This window comes from Gorilla gorilla, chromosome 7 (genome assembly GCF_029281585.2).
Source record: "Gorilla gorilla gorilla isolate KB3781 chromosome 7, NHGRI_mGorGor1-v2.1_pri, whole genome shotgun sequence".
Lineage (NCBI taxonomy): Eukaryota > Metazoa > Chordata > Mammalia > Primates > Hominidae > Gorilla > Gorilla gorilla.
The window spans coordinates 111,023,507-111,042,516 of NC_073231.2; positions in this window are offsets into that span (position 1 = coordinate 111,023,507).

The window sequence follows — 19,010 nt, forward strand, 5'->3', positions numbered from 1 at the left end:
ACCAGCATCACCCTGATAACAGAACCTGGAAGATATACTACAACAGAAACAACAAAAATAAAACCTCAGGCCAGTATTTCTGATGAACGTTGATGGAAAAATCCTCAATAAAATACTTGCAGACTGATTCCAGCTGTACATCAAAAAGCTTATACACTACCATCAGGTCAGCTTCATCCCTGGGATGCAAGGCTGTTTCAACACATGCAAATCAATAAATGTAATTCATCACATAAACAGAACTAAAGACAAAAACCACATAATTATCTCAAAAGATGCAGAAAAGGCCTTCAATAAAATTCAACATCCCTTCATGTTAAAAACTCTCAATAAACTATATATTGAAGGAACATACCTCAAAATAATGGCCATTTATGATAAACCCACAGCCAATATTATATTGAATGGGCAAAAGCTGGAAGCTTTCCCCTTGAAAACTGGCACAAGACAAGGATGCCCTCTCTCACCATTCTTATTCAACATAATGTTGGAAGTTCTGGCCAGGGCAATCAGGCAAGAGAAAGAAATAAAGCGTAGTCAAATAGGAAGAGAGGAAGTTGAATTATCTTTCTTTGCAGATGGCATAATCCTATATCTAGAAAACCCCATCGACTCAGCCCAAAAGTTTCTTAAGCTGATAAGAAACTTCAGCAAAGTTTCAGGATACAAAATCATTGTGCAGAAATCAGAAGCATTCCTATACATCAACAACAGACAAACCAAATCATAAATGAACTCCCATACATAATTGCCACAAAGAGAATAAAATACCTAGGAATACAGCTAACAAAGGAAGTGAAGAGCCTCTTCAAGGAAAACTATAAACCACTGCTTAAGGAAACCAGAGAGGATACAAGTAGATGGAAAAACATTCCATGCTCATGGATAAGAAGAATCAATTTGTGAAAATGGCCATACTGCCAAAAGCAATTCATAGATTCCATGCTATTCTGTTATTAATTATAGTTTAATTCTACTGTGGTAGAACAGAACATTGTATGATTTATGTTCATTTAAACTTGTTAAGGTGTTATTTTCTTATCCAGTATGTGGCCTGTCTTGGTGAATGTTCTGCGTAAACTTGAGAAGAAGGTAATCTCCTATTTGTGATAAAGTGGCCTATAGACCTCAGTTAAATACAGTTTATTAACAATGATGTTCAGTTAGACCATCCTTATTTTCTGCCTGCTGGATCTGTCCATTTCTGACAAAGGGGTGTGAAAGTCACCAACTATAATAGTGAATTCATCTATTTCTCTACACAGTTATATCAGATTTTGCCTCATGTATTTTGATGTGCTATTGTTAAGTGCATACATATACGCATTAAGGATCATTATGTCTTTTTTAAGTATTTGCCCAATTATCATTAGGTAATGCTCCACTGTCCCTGACAACTTTCCTTGCAGTGAAGTCAGCTCTGTCTGAAACTACTCTTTCTTTTGATCACTGTTAGCGTGGCATATCTTTGTTTACTTTTTATCTATATGTGTCTTTATAATTAAAGTGGGTTTCCTACAGACAACATATAGTTGAGTCTTGTTTTTGATCCAATTTGGCAATCTCTGTGTTTTCTTTGATGTATTTAGGCCACTGATATTTAAGATAATTATTGATATATTTGTATTAATATCTATTGTACTTTTTGCACTTTACTATTTGTTGTACTTGTTCTTGGTTCTTATTTTTGTCTTCCACTTTTTTTTTCTTTTTGTGGTTTTAAGTGCATTTTAAATTATTCCCTTTTCTCTCCTTTCTTGAAATATTAATTATACTTTTTTATATTTTTTTTAGTCATTGCACTAGAGTTTGCAATATACTTTTGCAACAACTAATACAGGTCCACTTTTTTGTTGTTTGTTTTTTTGAGATGGAGTCCCACTCTGTCCCCAGGCTGGAGTGCAGTGGCATGATCTCGGCTCACTGCAACCTCCGCCTTCCGGGTTCAAGCAATTCTCCTGCCTCAGCATCCCAAGTAGCTGGGACAACAGGAGCGTGCCACCATGCCCAGCTAATTTTTTGTATTTTTAGTAGAGATGGGGTTTCACCATGTTGGCCAGGATGATCTCAATCTCTTGACCTCGTGATCTGCCCACCTAGGCCTCCCAAAGTGCTGGGATTACAGGCGTGAGCCACCGTGCCCGGCTGGGTCCACTTTTGAATAACATTATACCACTTCATGGGTTATGCAAGTACCTTGTAATTTAAAAAAATCTCAAATTCCTCCCTTCTGTCCCTTGTATCATTGCTGTAATTTATTTTACTTATACATGAACATACAAAAGCATATATAAAGGCATACCTTGGTGATATTGTAGGTTCAGTTCCATGCCATTGCAATAACGTAAATGTCACATAAAGCAAATCGTGAATTTTTTGGTTTCTGAGCACATTTAAAAGTCATGTCTACACTATGCTGTAGTATATTAAGTATGCAATAGCATTATATCTAAAATGATGTACAAATCTTAATTAAAATAGTTTATTGAGGCCAGGTGCGGTGGCTCACGCCCATAATCCCAGCACTTTGGGAGGCCAAGGCGAGCGGATCATGAGGTCAGGAGATCGAGACCATTCTGGCTAACATGGTGAAACCCCATCTCTACTAAAAAATACAAAAAAAAAAAAAAATTAGCCGGGCATGGTGGCGGGTGCCTGTAGTCCCAGCTACTCAGGAGGCTGAGGCAGAAGAACAGCGTGAACCTGGGAGGTGGAGCTTGCAGTGAGCTGAAATAGCGCCACTGCCCTCCAGCCTGGGCAACAGAGCAAGACTCTGTCTAAAAAAAAAAAAAAAGTTTATTGCTTAAAAATGCTTGTAATTATCTGAGCCTTCAGTGAGTCATAATCATTTTGCTAGTGGAAGTTCTTGTCTCAGTGTTGATGGCTGCTGACTGATCAGGGTAATGGTTGTTGGAGGTTGGGGTGGCTGTGGCAATTTTTAAAAATAAGATGATAATGAAAATTGCTACATTAATTAATTTTTCCTTCATGAAAGATTTCTCTGTAGCATGCAATGCCATTTGAAAGCATTTTACCCATAGTAGAACCTCTTTCAAAATTGAAATCAATCCTCTCAAACCCTGCTGCTACTTTATCAAATATGTGATGTAATATTCTAAGTCCTCTGTTGTCATTTCAATAATGTTTACAGCATCTTCACCAGCAGTTGATTCAATCTTAAGAAACCACTTTCTTTGCTCATCCTTAAGAAGCAACTCCTCATCCATTCAAGTTTGGTCATAAGAGTGCAGCAATTCAGTCACATCTTTAGGCTCCACTTCTAATTCTAGTTCTGTTGCTGTTTCCACCACATCTGCAGTTACTTCCTCCACTAAAATCTTGAACCCCTCAAAGTCATCCATAAGGATTGGAATCAGCTTAGTCCAAGCTCCTGTTAATGTTCACATTTTGACCTCCTTATATGAATCATGTTCCTAGTAGCATCTAGAATGGTAAACTCCAGAAATTTTTTGATTTACCTTGTCCAGATCCATCAGAGGAATAACTGTCTATGGCAACTATAATCTTACAAAATGTGTTTCTTAAATGATAAGACTTGAAAGCTACTTGATCCCTGGGCTACTGAATGGATGTTATGTTAGCAGGCATGAAAACACTCTTACGGAGGCATGAAAACATTAATCTTTTTGCACATCTACATCCAAGCTTTTAGATGACCAGCTGAATTGTCAATGAGCAATAATATTTTGAAAAGAATCTTTTTTTCTGAGCAGTAGGTCTCAACAGTGGTCTTAAAATATTGGATAAGCCATGCCCCAAATAAATGTTCTCTCATATAGTCTTTGTCATTCCATTTATGTTACACAAACAGAGTATATTTCACACAATTCTTAAGACCCTTAAGAATTTTGGAACAGTAAATGGACATTGGCTTCAACTTAAAGTCACCATCTGCATTAACCCCTAATGAGAGAGTCATCCTGTCCTTTGAAGCATTGAAGCCAGGTTGATTTCTCTTTAGCTATGAAAGTCCTAGATGGCATCTTTTTCCAGTAGAAGACTGTTTTGTCTGCATTGAAAATCTATTGTTTAGATTTTCACCAATGATTTTGTTTAGATCTTCTGGATAACTTGCCTCTTATACTTTCTCATTTTTTCACTTTGCTCTTTCTTGTTACGGAGATGGCTTCTTTCCTTAAACCTCATGAATCGATTAATAATAGCTTCCAACTTTCCTTCTGTAACTTCCTCTCCTCTTTCAGCCTTTATATAATTGAAGAGAGTTGGGGCATTGGTGTGGACTAGGCTTTCGTGTAAGGGAATGTTGATGCTGATTTGACCTTCAATCCAGATCACTCAAACATTCTTCCTATCAGCAATTAGGCTGTTTTGCTTTCTTATTATTCCTGGGATCACTGGAGTAGTGCTTTTAATTTTCTTCAAAAGCTTTTCCTTTGTGTTCACTACTTGACTAGCTGGTGCAAGAGGCCTAGCTTTCAGCCTGTCTTTGCTTCTGTCATGCCTTCCTCCCTAAGCTTAATCATTTCTAAGTTTTGACTTAAAGTGGGAGATGTGAAATGCCTCCTTTCACTTGAATACTTAGAGGTCATGTAAGGTAATAATTTGCCTAATTTCAATATTGTGTCTCAGAGAATAGAGAGGCTGAAGAAAAGGGAGAGAGACAAGACAAGGGAACGATCAGTTGGTGGAACAATTAGAGCACACACAACGTTTATCAATAAATTTCACTCTCTTATATGGTGCAGTTTGTGGCACCCCAAAACAATTACAATGGTAACATAAATGTTCACCGATCACAGATCACAATAACAGATAAAATAATAATGAAAAAGTTTGAAACATTGCAAGAATTGCCAAAATGTGACACAGAGACACAAAATAAGTATATACTCTTGGAAAAATTGTGCCAATAGGCTTTGTCAATACATAGTTGCCACAAACATTCAGTTTGTAAAAAGCACAATATCTTTAAAGCACAATAAAGGGAAGCAATAAAAAGACGTATGCCTGTATACATGTACATAAGCATACATAATTGTATATATTGTTGCTATTTTTTGTAAAAATTGTTATCTGTTATCTGTTATATCAACCAATAATAAGACAAATAAAGTAAAAGTTTTTATTTACCTTCACTTATTCATTCTCCAATGTTTTTCTTTTCTTTGTGTGGGCCGGAAGTTCTGATCTATATTACTTTGTTTATTTCTGTAGAACTTCTTTTTAACATTTCTCACAAGGCAGGTCTACTGGCAATAGTTCTATCAATTTTTGTTTATCTAAGAAAGCATTTCTCTTTCACTTCTGATGGATAATTTTGCAGTGTACAGAATTCTAGGTTGGTGGTTTTTCTCTGTTAATGCTAAATATTTCACTCCACTCTTTTCTTGCTTTCATAACTTCTAAGAAGTAAGATGCAATTTTTATCTTTGCCTATCTGCAGCTAAGGTTGTTTTCTTTTATTTTTTAACCTCTGCCTTCTCTATTCTGTTCCATTGATCTGGAACAGAATATTTTTATATCAGTCTATTTTTATATCAATACCATGCTGTTTTGGTTACTATAGGCTTGCAGTATAATTTGAAACCAGGTAATGTGATACCTCTAGCTTTGTTCTTTTTGCATAGTATATTGGCTATTCAGGCTCCTTTTTTTGTTCCATATGAATTTCATGATTTTTTCCTAAGGCCACATATCCACAGCCAACTCATCTTTGAAAAAGTAAATAGAAATATATAATGAGGAAGGACACCCTTTTCAATAAATAGTGCTGGGAAAATTGGATTGCCATGTGGAGAAGAATGAAACTGAACTCCTATCTCTCACCATATGCAAAACTCAATTCAATATAGATCAAAGACTTAAATATAAGACATGAAACTATAAAAATACTAGAAGAAAACCTAGGGGAAACTTTTTTGGACATTGATCTAGACAAATAATTCATAATTAAGACCTCATAATCAAATGCAACAACAACAAAACACAGACAAATGAGACTGACTTAAACTAAAAAGTTTCTGCACAGCAAAAATAGAATGAACAGACAACCTGCAGACTGAGAGAAAACATTTGCCAATTATGCATTTGACAGGGGACTAGTATCCAGAATTTAAAAGAAACTCAAGCAACTTTACAAAAGAGATTCAAATACCTCCATTAAAAAGTGAGCAAAGGACACAAGTAGACATTTTTCAAAAGAAGACATACAAATGGCTAATAAACATATGAAAAATTCTTTACATCACTAATCATCAGAGAAGTACAAATTAAAACCACAATGAGATAGCATCTTATAACAATCAGAATGCCTATTACTAAAAAGTCAACATTAATAGATGTTGGCAAGGATATGGAGAAAAGGGGACGCTTATATGCTGTTGGTGGGAATGTCGATTAGTACAACCTCTGTGGAAAACAATATGGAGACTTCTCAAAGAACTAAAAATGGAACTATCATTTGATCCAGTAATCTCACTACTGGGTATATAACAAAAGGAAAATAAATCATTAAATCAAAAAGATACCTGTGCTCATATGTTTATCACAGCACTATTCAAAATAGCAAAGACATGAAATCAACCTAAGTGTCCATTATTGGATGATTGGATGAAGAAACTTACAGATCCATTGGTAGTTCTATTTTTAGTTCTTTCAGAAATCTCCAAATTGTTTTCTATAGAGGTTGCACTGATTGACATTTCCACAAACAGTGTATAAGCATTCCCTTTTCTCCACATCCTCGTTAACATGTTATTTTTTTAACATATATGTATGTATGTATACACACACACACACACACACACACACACACCACATTTATATATCACATTTTCTTTATCCAATCATCCACTTGATTTGGGGAAAATTCTCAGTCATTATTGTTTCAAATATTGCTTCTGTTCCTTTTTCTCTTTCTTCTTTTGGTATCAACATTAAATATGAATTACACTTTTTGTACACGTTCCATAGTTCTTGGATATTCTGTACTTCTGTTTCTATTCTTCTTTCTCTTTGCCTTTCAGTTTTGGAAGTTTCCGTTATCATATCCTCAAGCATAAAGACTCTTTCCTCAGGTGTGTCCAGTCTACTAATGAGCCCATCAAAAGCATTTTTCAGTTCAATTACATTTTTTTTAATCTCTAGCACTTCTTTTTTTTTTCTTAGAATTTCTATCTTCTGCTTTCATTCCGTTGTTGCACAGGCTGTCTACTTTTTCCGTTAACTCCCTTAGCACATTAGTCATAGTGTAAAAAAAATTTCTGGCCTGATAATTCCAACATTCCTGCCATATCTGACTCTGGCATGAATCTTATCAGTCTATCTTATGATTAATTCTCCATCTTTTGGTGAGCCTGTGCCCCTGGTCTGTAAACTTCACTGTTATTTCTCAGGTTTTTTGTTTTCTATTGCTGCTTTGTTTGCCACTTAGGTGGAGCAGGATGGCTGGAGCGGGCTGGAGTTGTGTATTTCCCCTTTCCTATGTGGAAGGCTAGAAGAATGTTCATGATTTTTTTTAAATTTGGCATAAAATTCTTCCTTCAAGGGGAATTTTTATAACTCTTAACATATGTCCTTTGAAAATCCTGATATTTTTCTCGGCAAAAATGTTTTTATTTTATTTATTCATTCTTGAATGAGTATAAATTACAGAATTCTAGTTTGACAGCTTTTCATTAGCAGCACTGTGAAGATGTTGTTCCATTTGTCCTGAACTCTATTTTGCTTTTGAAATATTTGTTGTCCCATAGTTTGAATTTTCCAAGTTTTTTCCTATAATTTAAGTTCTAATTAATCTGCACTGTGGCAGAAAAAAAATACACTATATCAAGCCTTTGAAATGTATAAGGCTTGCATAAGTGCTCTATGATCCATTTTGATAAATGTTTCAAATGTACTTGAAAAACATGTATATCCTGTAATTAATTGGCATATTCGAATATGCCAATTAGATCAAATTGGTTAATGGTATTATTCAAAACTTTGACATCCTTATTGCTCTTTTTTTGTTTGCCTATTCTATCAGTTATTAAGAGAGGTGTGTTAAATTCTTCAACTAAGATTTTGGATTGTCTATCATTTTAAATCTTAACTTTTGGTTTACATATTTTAAAGCAGTTTTCAAGTGCCTGCAAATTTAAAATTGTTAAATATTCCTATTGATTCAAATGTTTTATAATTATAAAATATCTTTATTTCTCTTAATATGTTTTGCTTTAAAGTCTATGTTGACTGATAATATATTCACACTAGCTTTCTTTTGAATAATGTATTTATGGCATAATTTTTCCATCAGTTATGTTTCAAACTGTCTGTATTTATATTTAAAGAGTATGTTTTGCAGACAACCTTCAGAATGGGAGAAAATTTTTACAATCTATCTATCTGACAAAGGTCTAATATCCAGAATCTACAAGGAACTTAAGCAAATTTACAAGAAAATAAACCAACCCCATTAAAAACTAAGCGAAAGACATGAACAGACACCTCTCAAAAGAAGACACACATGTGGCTAACAAACATATGGAAAAAGCCTCAACATCACTGATCATTAGAGAAATGCAAATCAGAACCACAATGAGGTACCATCTCACACCAGTCAGAATGGCTATTATTAAAAACTTAAAAAATGACAGATGCTGGAGTACTTGTAGAGCAAAAGAAATGTTTTTAAACTGTTGGTGGGAGTGTAAATTAGTTCAACTATTGTAAAAGACAGTGTGGTAATTCCTCAAAGACCTAGAGGCAGAGATACCATTTGACGCAGCAATCCCATTACTGAGTGTATACCCCCCAAAATATAAATTATTTTATAATAAAGATACATGCATGCATATATTCATTGCAGTAGTATCCACAATAGCGAAGATACGGAATCAACCTAAATGCCCATCAGTGATAAAATGGATAAGAAAACGTGGTATATCTACATTATGGAACACTATGCAGCTATAAAAAGGAATGAGATCATGTCCTTTTCAGGGACATGGATGGAATTGGAAGCCATTATCCTCAGCAAACTAACACAGGAACAGAAAACAAAACACCACATGTTCTCACTTATAAGTAGGAGCTGAATGATGGGAACACATGGACAATTGAGGGTAAATAACACACTGGAGCTTGTGGAGGCTGGGGGAGGTAGAGCCTCAGGAAGAATAGCTAATGGATGCTGGGTTTAATACAGAGGTGATGGGATGATCTGTACAGCAAACCACCATGGCACATATTTACCTGTGTAATAAACCCACTCATCCTGCACATGTACCCCTGAACTTAAAAGTTGAAGGAAAAAAAAAAAAGAGCATGCTTTGTAAATGGCATATAGATGGATCTTTTTTTTTAAAAAAAGGCTAATGTGGCAATCTTTGTCTTTTTATTGACATATTCCATCAATATGTTTGATGCAATTATTGATATAGTTGAATTTTAGTCTACTATCTTAATAATTTTGTTTTAATTTATACCATCTATTATTTGTTCTTCTTTATTTCTTTCCTTTTAAAATCAGTGATGTATTTGTATTCCATTTTTATTTCTTTTTTCTTTTTTTTGAGATGGTGTCTCACTCTGTTGCCCAGGCGGGAGTGCAGTGGTGCAATCTCAGCTCACTGCAACCTCTGCCTTTCAGATTCAAGTGATTCTCCTGCCTCAGCCTCCTGAGTAGCTGGTATTACAGGCATGCCACCATGCCTGGCTAATTTTTGTATTTTTAGTAGAGACGGGGTTTCACCATATTGGCCAGTCTAGTCTTGAACTCCTGACCACGTGATCCACCCGCCTCAGCCTCCCAAAGCCATTTTATTTCTTAAATTAGCTTTTTTATGTCTTTTGTCTTATTATTGTATTTTTATTGTTTCTTTAGAAATTGCTAATGTTTCCTTACTTTATTTAAAAAACTTCTATAAATTTATATTTTTATCATATTTCTAAGAAAGAATCTTACTAAATTGTTGTTTAGATCTATTTACCTTTGTTTTTTAAACATACCTTTTTTTTTTTTAAACACTTAGGCTATTGCCATGTATTTTACTTTCATACTTTTTAGGTCCCTTAGAGATTACGGTTACCATTGCTTTAGACAGCAAGAAATCTTATATATTTTTCCACATATCTACCCTTTCTGGTGCTATTATTTTTTTTTTCACATAGATTCTGTTCTCTGGAATCATTTTACTCAACTGAAGAACTTTCTTCAGTAGATTTTCTAGTGCAAATCTGCTAATATTTCATTTCCTCAGTTTTTGTCTGAGGGAATCTTTATTTTGCTTTCATTTGTAAAGAAATTTTTCACTACATATTGAAATTTAAGTTAAGGTTTCTGGTTTTGTTTTGCTTTCCTTTTGGTTCTTCAGCATTTCAAAGAGGCAATTCCATCATCTTCTAGCTCCCAAAGGTTCTGTTAAGAAAATTATTTCTTTCTAGTATTTTTTTTCCTCTAAAGAAAATATGACTCTGTTCTATGGTCATTTTAAATATTTTTACTTAAGTTTTATTTTTTAGTAATTTAATTTGATATTTACTTATGACGATTAGGATTTGCAGAGCATTTTATGAGTTAATGCCTTCATCAGAATTGGAAATTGCGGGGATGCGGTGGGGGCAGTTATTTTGCCAAATATTGTTTGTGTTCCATTTTTTTTCTTTTCACCTCTTGAAAGTAAGCGTACACATATGTTAGACCTTTTACCTAAGTTTTACCTCATTTTTACATTCAGTTATATGTGTGGTTTTTTTTTTTTTTTTTAGGTATTTTCTGTATCTGTCCTTGACCATTAATTCTGTCTTCTCCTCTATTATGCTTTTAATCCTTTTCAAAAACATCTTAATGTCAGATGTATTTAGCAGTTATAGACTATTCACTTGATCCTTTTTAAATTGTGTGCTAGGCATTGTTAATGTTACATGTTAGAATTCTGGATTATGTTATTTTCCACTAAAGAGTGTTTATTTTTATTCTAGGTGGTAGATCAATTACTAGTAGATCACATTGATGCTGTCAAAGTTTGGTTTGGGGATTTGAAATAGTGGTTCTATTTCCCTTACTCCTACTGTGTAGCCCTTAATCATAGGGAATGACCTTTCTGGGATCTCACCTCAATGTTTAGGCTGTTCATCAAGGTCTCTATACTCGCTGGAGCTGATCTTCAATGTCTCTCCAAAACATGTGATTTCTGAAGTCTCTGCTTAGCTCTCAACTTCATAGCAAACATTGCTCCTAGGTCTCACATGGGTCTCATCTTGGGTATGTGCAGTTTAAGAGTTACCAATGATGCAAGGAGAAACTTTTTGCATAGTTTGGCTTCATTCTCTCCGTATTCTGCCCTTAAAATTACAACTGCTTTAGCAGCCCCAGAATCCAGTATGTGTATCATCCACTCAGTAAAGCTGCTGTATTCTATTTCTTTGGTCATATTTTGGCAATTCCCTCAAGGAGACAAGTGGGGTGAACGTGAAGCTTATTGTGTATGCTGACCTTCTCCCAGTGATGTTTCTCAGTACCTGCAAACACTTGTTTTATATATTTTATCCAACTCTGATAGAAATTATTACAGCAAGAGATTTAGTCTTATATCAGCGATACCATTGTGTTTACTAATGGAATTCCTTCTTTTGTATTTTTTCTTTGTAACAGCTTTATTGAGGCATGATTGACAAACACTAAACATACATATTTAAGCTGTACAATTTGATGAATTTTAATATTTGAATATTCTAAGAAGCAATCACCAAAATCAATATAATAAATAAAACAATTATTTATAAGTTTTCTTGTGTCCCTTTGTAGTTTCTCCTTCTTCAAGACAATCACTGATCTGCTGTCAATATATATTAATTTACATTCTATAGAATTTTACATCTATGGAATCACACAATAAGTACTCTTTTTATTAACCTGGCTTCTTTCATTCAGCATAATTATTTTAAGATTCATCTATGTTATATGTATGTATAAATATTTTATTCCTTTTTATTACTGACTACAATTCTATTGTATATAAATACCATATATATTAAATTTTTAAAAATTTTTAAATTGAAATTTATAGTTCGTGGCACAAAGAAAAGAACACTTAGAACTATACTTAGTAATACTTTCTAAAGTTTCAGAGAATATTTCCTTTAAAAATTTCAAAACTCACCATTTTAAAATAAAATTACTTATACCCTACATCCATACCATTTTAATTACATTGATAATTTTCAGATTGGTATTTTTGATGCACTCTATCATGCCTTAATGACTAATTACATGGAAGGCAATATTAGCCGCTTTTGCCTGAGTCTGAATTTAAAGAATTGATGTGAATATAATACTATCCTCTAAAATATTGAACCAGTTAATTTTAACCAGCACATTTTTTCCTAAAGGGAATCTCTTATTCTCCTGAAAAAAAAAACTAGTCTAAGACTGGAAAATATATTGAGAATAAAATGAGTGAAACTTTGAAAATGTTTCTCACATGTGAGTAAGGCTATATTTGAAAGATTGCAAACAAGATGGGACATTCAAAATCTAGCAAATGTTAATGGACCACGTCTTATACGTCTAATGATATATAGTGAACTCAAGTACAATAACATTATAAAAGTTTTGATGTGTCTGATAAAAATGGAGTTTTTACTATCATTATCAATGTTACCATCCACCATTTCAAAAAATGTGGAGTTACACCAAGTATGTGGTCATAGTGAATGCAATAACCCCATTAAAAAAAAATCTCTGCAGCGTTATCCTAAGGAGTATAATTAATATTTTTCTCTTTTAACCATATTGCACTGGTTAAAAATTTCAGTATTAAGTTCTGTGACATAGCAATCATTGTTTCCTGAGACTATGGAATTGTAAATCTCACTTACTGTTCTACCTCGTTATTAGATGCAAAAAGAAAATGTACTATCATTGACTGCAAAAGCACATGCAAAAGTTAATATTCATTTGTTGCAAGCAAAGAAAGTTGAGTATGCCTATTTCAAGCAAAATGGAATTTAAGCAAAATGGGAGAAAGCAGGTGATCAACTAGAGATGCTATTAGGGTACTATATATATATATAGAATATATATACAGAATATATATATACAGAATATATATATACAGAATATATATACAGAATATATATATACAGAATATATATACAGAATATATATATACAGAATATATATACAGAATATATATATACAGAATATATATACAGAATATATATATACAGAATATATATACAGAATATATATATACAGAATATATATACAGAATATATATATACAGAATATATATACAGAATATATATATACAGAATATATATACAGAATATATATATACAGAATATATATACAGAATATATATATACAGAATATATATATACAGAATATATATACAGAATATATATATAGAATATATATACAGAATATATATATAGAATATATATACAGAATATATATATAGAATATATATACAGAATATATATATAGAATATATATATAGGGTACTATATATAGTGTATATATATAGTGGGAACTAAATATATAGTTAAAGAAACTGAGAAAATCATAAATGGGCTTAAAGTATCTACGTGGAATGAGTAGATGAAGGAAAGGGACATATTTTAAGTTATTTGCTGTAGGAATGAGAACTAGAGTTGTATCAGCAATATCCATACTTATTCCTTATTACTCTTTGGTAGTCTAGAAAAATGCATCCTATTCAAATATAAGGGTCAGCAAGGTTCCTATTCAAAATGGGTAACATGAGGAGAGTTTAATCAAGGAACTATTTTCAAGGGTGTGGACTATTTACAACAGCTGTTATCATCCTTGGCCTGAAGGGGCAACTAATGGTAGGAGTTTCCAGAATTTGAAGGAGAGAGACATGTAGAAAGAGCTGCCTTGAGATGAAATGTGACTTCCACAGGAAGTAGTCAGGGGAATAATTCATTGGCCTCTTTGTTCTTCCTCATTCCAGTCTCCTACTGGAGCTCTGTATTGGCTAAATCCAACTAGTAACCAAATTCAAGGGAGGTTATTGATAAAGTCAATGCAGGTGAACATGCTGGGGGTGAGAGCAGAATGGAGAATGATGGAAAATGTCCTGAGTAGGGGGAGACAACAAGCACAATTTTATATCTTGAAGAAATATCTGTACTTATTCCTTATTACTCTTTGGTAATCTACAAAAATGCATCCTATTCAAATATAAGTTACAGAAAATAAATTTAATCTGCCTCTAAACTAAAAAAAAAATTAAACAAAGGAAAATAGCAATATATATTTCTTATATGTGATAAAAACTCATCGGTAAAATGTTTCTACTAAGGAGGTAAAAAGCAAGATGAAACATTCCAATCTGAGTTAAAAACAAAACAAAATAAAAACGTGAAATAACCACTGCTAAACAGGAACATGAAATACAAAAATACAAAGTTTCTGAGAAAAGATGACCACATAAGAGGAAAATGTGAAAAAAGCCTAACAGAATTCAGTTAAAAAAAAAAAAAGAAGTAACAGGCTAAATCATTTAGGAAATAAGAAGTATATTAAAAAGAGCACAAAGAAACATCATGGAAAGATCAGCAGGTGACAGAGAATAATATAAATAAAGATGAAAAAATGAAGCAAAAGTAAAGAGAAGAAAAGGGTTTAGGAAGAGATACATACAAAGTGTTAAGGGAAGTCAGGGACCCCAAATGGAGGGACCAGCTGAAGCCGTGGCAGAAGAACATAAATTTTGAAGATTTCATGGACATTTATTAGTTCCCCAAATTAATACTTTTATAATTTCTTATGCCTGTCTTTACTGCAATCTCTGAACATAAATTGTGAAGATTTCATGGACATTTATCACTTCCCCAATCAACAGTCTTATAATTTCCTATGCCTGTCTTTAATCTCTTAATCCTGTCATCTTTGTAAACTGAGGATGTATGTTGCCTCAGGACCCTGTGATGATTGCCTTAACTGCACACATTGTTTGTAAAACATGTGTGTTTGAACAATATGAAATCTGGGCATCCTAAAAAAGAACAGGTTAACAGCGATTTTCAGGAAACAAGGGAGATAACCATAAGGTCTGACTGCCTGCGGGTCTGGGCAGAACAGACTCATATTTCTCTTCTTGCAGAAAGCGAATAGGAGAAATATCGCTGAATTCCTTTACCAGCAAGGAATAACCCTGGGGAAGGAATGCATTCCCAGGGGTAGGTCTGTTGATGGCAACTCTGGGAGTGTCTGTCTTATGCGGTTGAATATAAGGGATGAAATATGCCCTTGTCTCCTGCAGTGCCCTCACGCTTGCTAGGATTAGGAAATTCCAGCCTGGCAAATTCTAGTCAGACCAGTTGTCTGCTCTCTAACCCTGTTTCCTGTTGAGATGTTTATCAAGACAATGCGTGCCCAGCGGGACATGGAACCTCATCAGTAATTCTGATTTCTCCCTGGCCTTGTGATCTTGCTCTGCCCTACTGCTCTTGTGATCTTTTATTGCCCTTTGAAGCATGTGATCTTTGTGACTTACTTCCTGTTCGTACCCCCCTCCCCTTTTGAAATCCCTAATAAAAACTTGCTGGTTTTGTGGCTCAAGGGGCATCATGGAACCTACCAACATGTGATGTCACCCCCAGAGGCCCAGCTGTAAAATTTCTCTCTTTGTACTCTTTCTCTTTATTTCTCAGACCAGCCGACACTTAGGGAAAACAGAAAAGAACCTACATTAAAACACTGGGGTTATTTCAACCCTAATATTCAATAAATACTGGTTCCCATTCAAGGGAGTGCAAAGGAGATACAACCAACCTATAATTGCAATCAGCAATCAATAACACTAAAACCATGAGAGAAGTATGTAGATGATAGATTATAGATATGCGATAGATGATTGATGACAGATAGGTAGATGTTAGATATGATTCTCATCAGGATTCAAGCAACTACTCCCTCTGTTGCCTCTTCAGGCCCCCTCCAAGGGTCCACGGTGGCCATCCCCTGGATGCTAATTGTCCCCTTTAGTTTCCCTAAACACTATAACTTTTAAAATTAGTACTTTTACTATGTCTTCTTTTGAGAACTGTCTGTTCATCTCCTTTGCCCACTTTTTAATGAAGTTATTTGGATTTTTCTTTCTTGATTTGTTTAGTTTCCCTATAGATTCTAGATATTAGCCCTTTGTCAGATGCATAGTTTGCAAATATTTTCTCCCGTTGTGTGGGTTGTCTGTTTACTCTGTTGATCATTTATTTTGTTGTGTGGAAGCTCTTTAGTTTAATTAGGTCCCACTTGTCGATTTTTATTTTGTTGCAATTGCTTTTGAGGACTTAGTTATAAATTCTTTGTCAGAAAGGTATTTCCCAGGTTTTCTTCCAGGATGTTTATAGCTTCAGGTCTTGCATTTAGGTCTTCAATCCATCTTGTGTTAATTTTTTCTATCTGGTGATAGGTAGGTACCCAGTTTCATTCTTCTGTGTATGGCTAGCCAGTTTTCCTAGAACTATTGATTGAATAGGCAGACCTTTCCCCATTTCTTATTTTTGCCAACTATATTGGAGATAAGTTGGTTGTAGTTTTGCAGCTTTATTTCTGGGTTCTCTATTATGTTACATTGGTCTATGTGTCTATTTTTGCTGGTGGTAATGTAAATTAGTTCAGCCACTGTAGAGAGCAGTTTGAAGATTTCTCAAACAGCTAAAAACAGACCTATTGTTGAACCCAGCAATTCCTTTACTGGGTATATATCCAAAAGAAAATAAATTATTCTACCTAAAAGATGCATGAACTTTTATGTTTATTGCAGCACTATTCATAATAGCAAAGTCACGAGATCGATCTAAGTGCCCATTATTGCTGGATTGCATAAAGAAAATGTGGTACATATACACTGTGAGATGCTATGCAGTCATAAAAAAGAACAAAATCATTTTCTTTGCAAAAACATGGGTGTAGCTGGAGGCCATTATCCTAAGTAGCTTAACACAGAAACAGAAAACCTAATATTACATGTTCTCACTTACATGTGGAAGCTAAACCTTGGCTACACATAAACACAAAGATGGGAACAACAGACACCAGGGACATGAAAAGGAGGGAGGGAAGAAGAGAGGGAGGGAAGCAAGGGCTGAAAAACTTCCTATTAGATACTAGCTGCATGATGGGATCAATAGAAGCCCAAACCTCACATCACACAATATTCCCTTGTAACAAACCTGCACATGTACCCCCAAATCTAAAATAAAAATGTAAATTAAAAAATAAAAATAGTAGTTTTATTCTGTCTTGAAATCATCTCATGCATTTGTATCTCTAGCTATGACCTTTCTCATAAACCTCAGATTTGTATACAAAACCACTCACTTGATATTTCCTTTTGGAAGTTCTTTTGGAAACATTATCAAATTAGCATGCAGACAACTGAACTGGTGGAATTTCCTCAAAAACCATCTCTACATAGCCTTCCCAATGTTAGTTAGTGTCAACTCAATCCATGCAGTTGTTTAGGCTCAAATCTCTTTTAATCTCCACATTCAACCCAGTAGAGATACTATCGGAGTATCCTCAAAGTATATGCAGAATCTGCTCATTTCTCACTTCTTTCACTAGCAATTTCCTTGCCAAGATGTACATGACTCTTGTGAAAAAATTATAAAACTAGATTCAAGAGTCCTTAAAGATGACATAAATAAATGGAGCAATATGCTTGCTCTTAGATTCGAAGACTCAATATCATAAAATGAAAATCTATACTGCACATATTGATTCTATATAATCTCAATCAAACTTCTACTTTTTGAGGGGTTTGTGGAATTATTTTGAAAATTGCAAGCAGGTTCTAAAATTTATATGGAAAGGCAAAGGGCCAATTATAGGATAGATACTTTGGAAAGAAAGAATTCAGAAATAGGAAGAAGATATCAAAAGTTACCCTAAGTCAATATAAATTATGAAAAATTTAATGTTAACCCAAAGAGAGAAAATTTAATCAAACAGAAAAAAATGAGCCCAGAAACAGACCAATTGATAATTGATGAAGATAGCATGAAGAGTATTGATTAAAGGAAAGTATTTGCATTAAATGGCTCTAGGAAAAAAAAATCATTTTTAATTAAACAAAAATTAATTTCAGGTAGACTAAAGTTCTAGCCTTAGGAGTGAGAAAGAATTTCTTAACTAGCAATTTTAAAAAGCAATAACCATAATATAAAAGGTTGATAAAGTATCTACACTAAAATGAAGATCTGTTCATCACATCACCAGTTACACGTACCTAGCAAAGACCAACATTTAGAATATATAAAGAATTCATAAGAATCAATTTTTTTTAAAAAAAGATTTGAATAAATACTTCACATAAAAAATACAAAGGGCCAATAAAAACATGAAACTATTCGTAACTTCATATCAGTGAAATAAAAACTAAAACCACAATGAGCTATCATTTTGTTTTTCATATAGAAGATAGAGAAATAAAGAGTCTAAGAATACCAACATTATTAAGGAAAAGAGAAACAACAAATTTGCCAGTGGAGATGTAAATTTGTACAAACGCTTTAGAGAACAATTTGTCAATAACCATTAATCATATTCTGTGACCCAGCAATTTCTTTATTAGTTGTACCTTCCTGAGAAATACTTTCATATGTGCCCCAGGAGGCATGCAAAAGAATGTTCAGAGAAGCCCTGTTTATAATTGCTACAATGAAAAAACAACCCAAATTGTACCAAAAATAGACTTGATAAATAAATTATTTATTTAAATGGAATAGTATAAAGCACTGAAAATGAGTGAGCCACATAGGTTGCAGACACACGAATGGAATTCTCAAACCTAAGATTAAGTTAAAAAAGACTTAAGAAAATGTATAGTTTTAAAACAGTAAAAGTTAAAACATAGTTTTGATATTTCAAACCTAGATGATAAACCTATAAGGAAAAGCAAAGAAATTGGTGTAACAAAAGTCAAAATATGTTTATATTTGGTTGGAGAAAGAAAAAAGGGCTCAGAGGCCAGGCGCAGGGGCTCACGCCTGTTATCCCAGCACTTTGG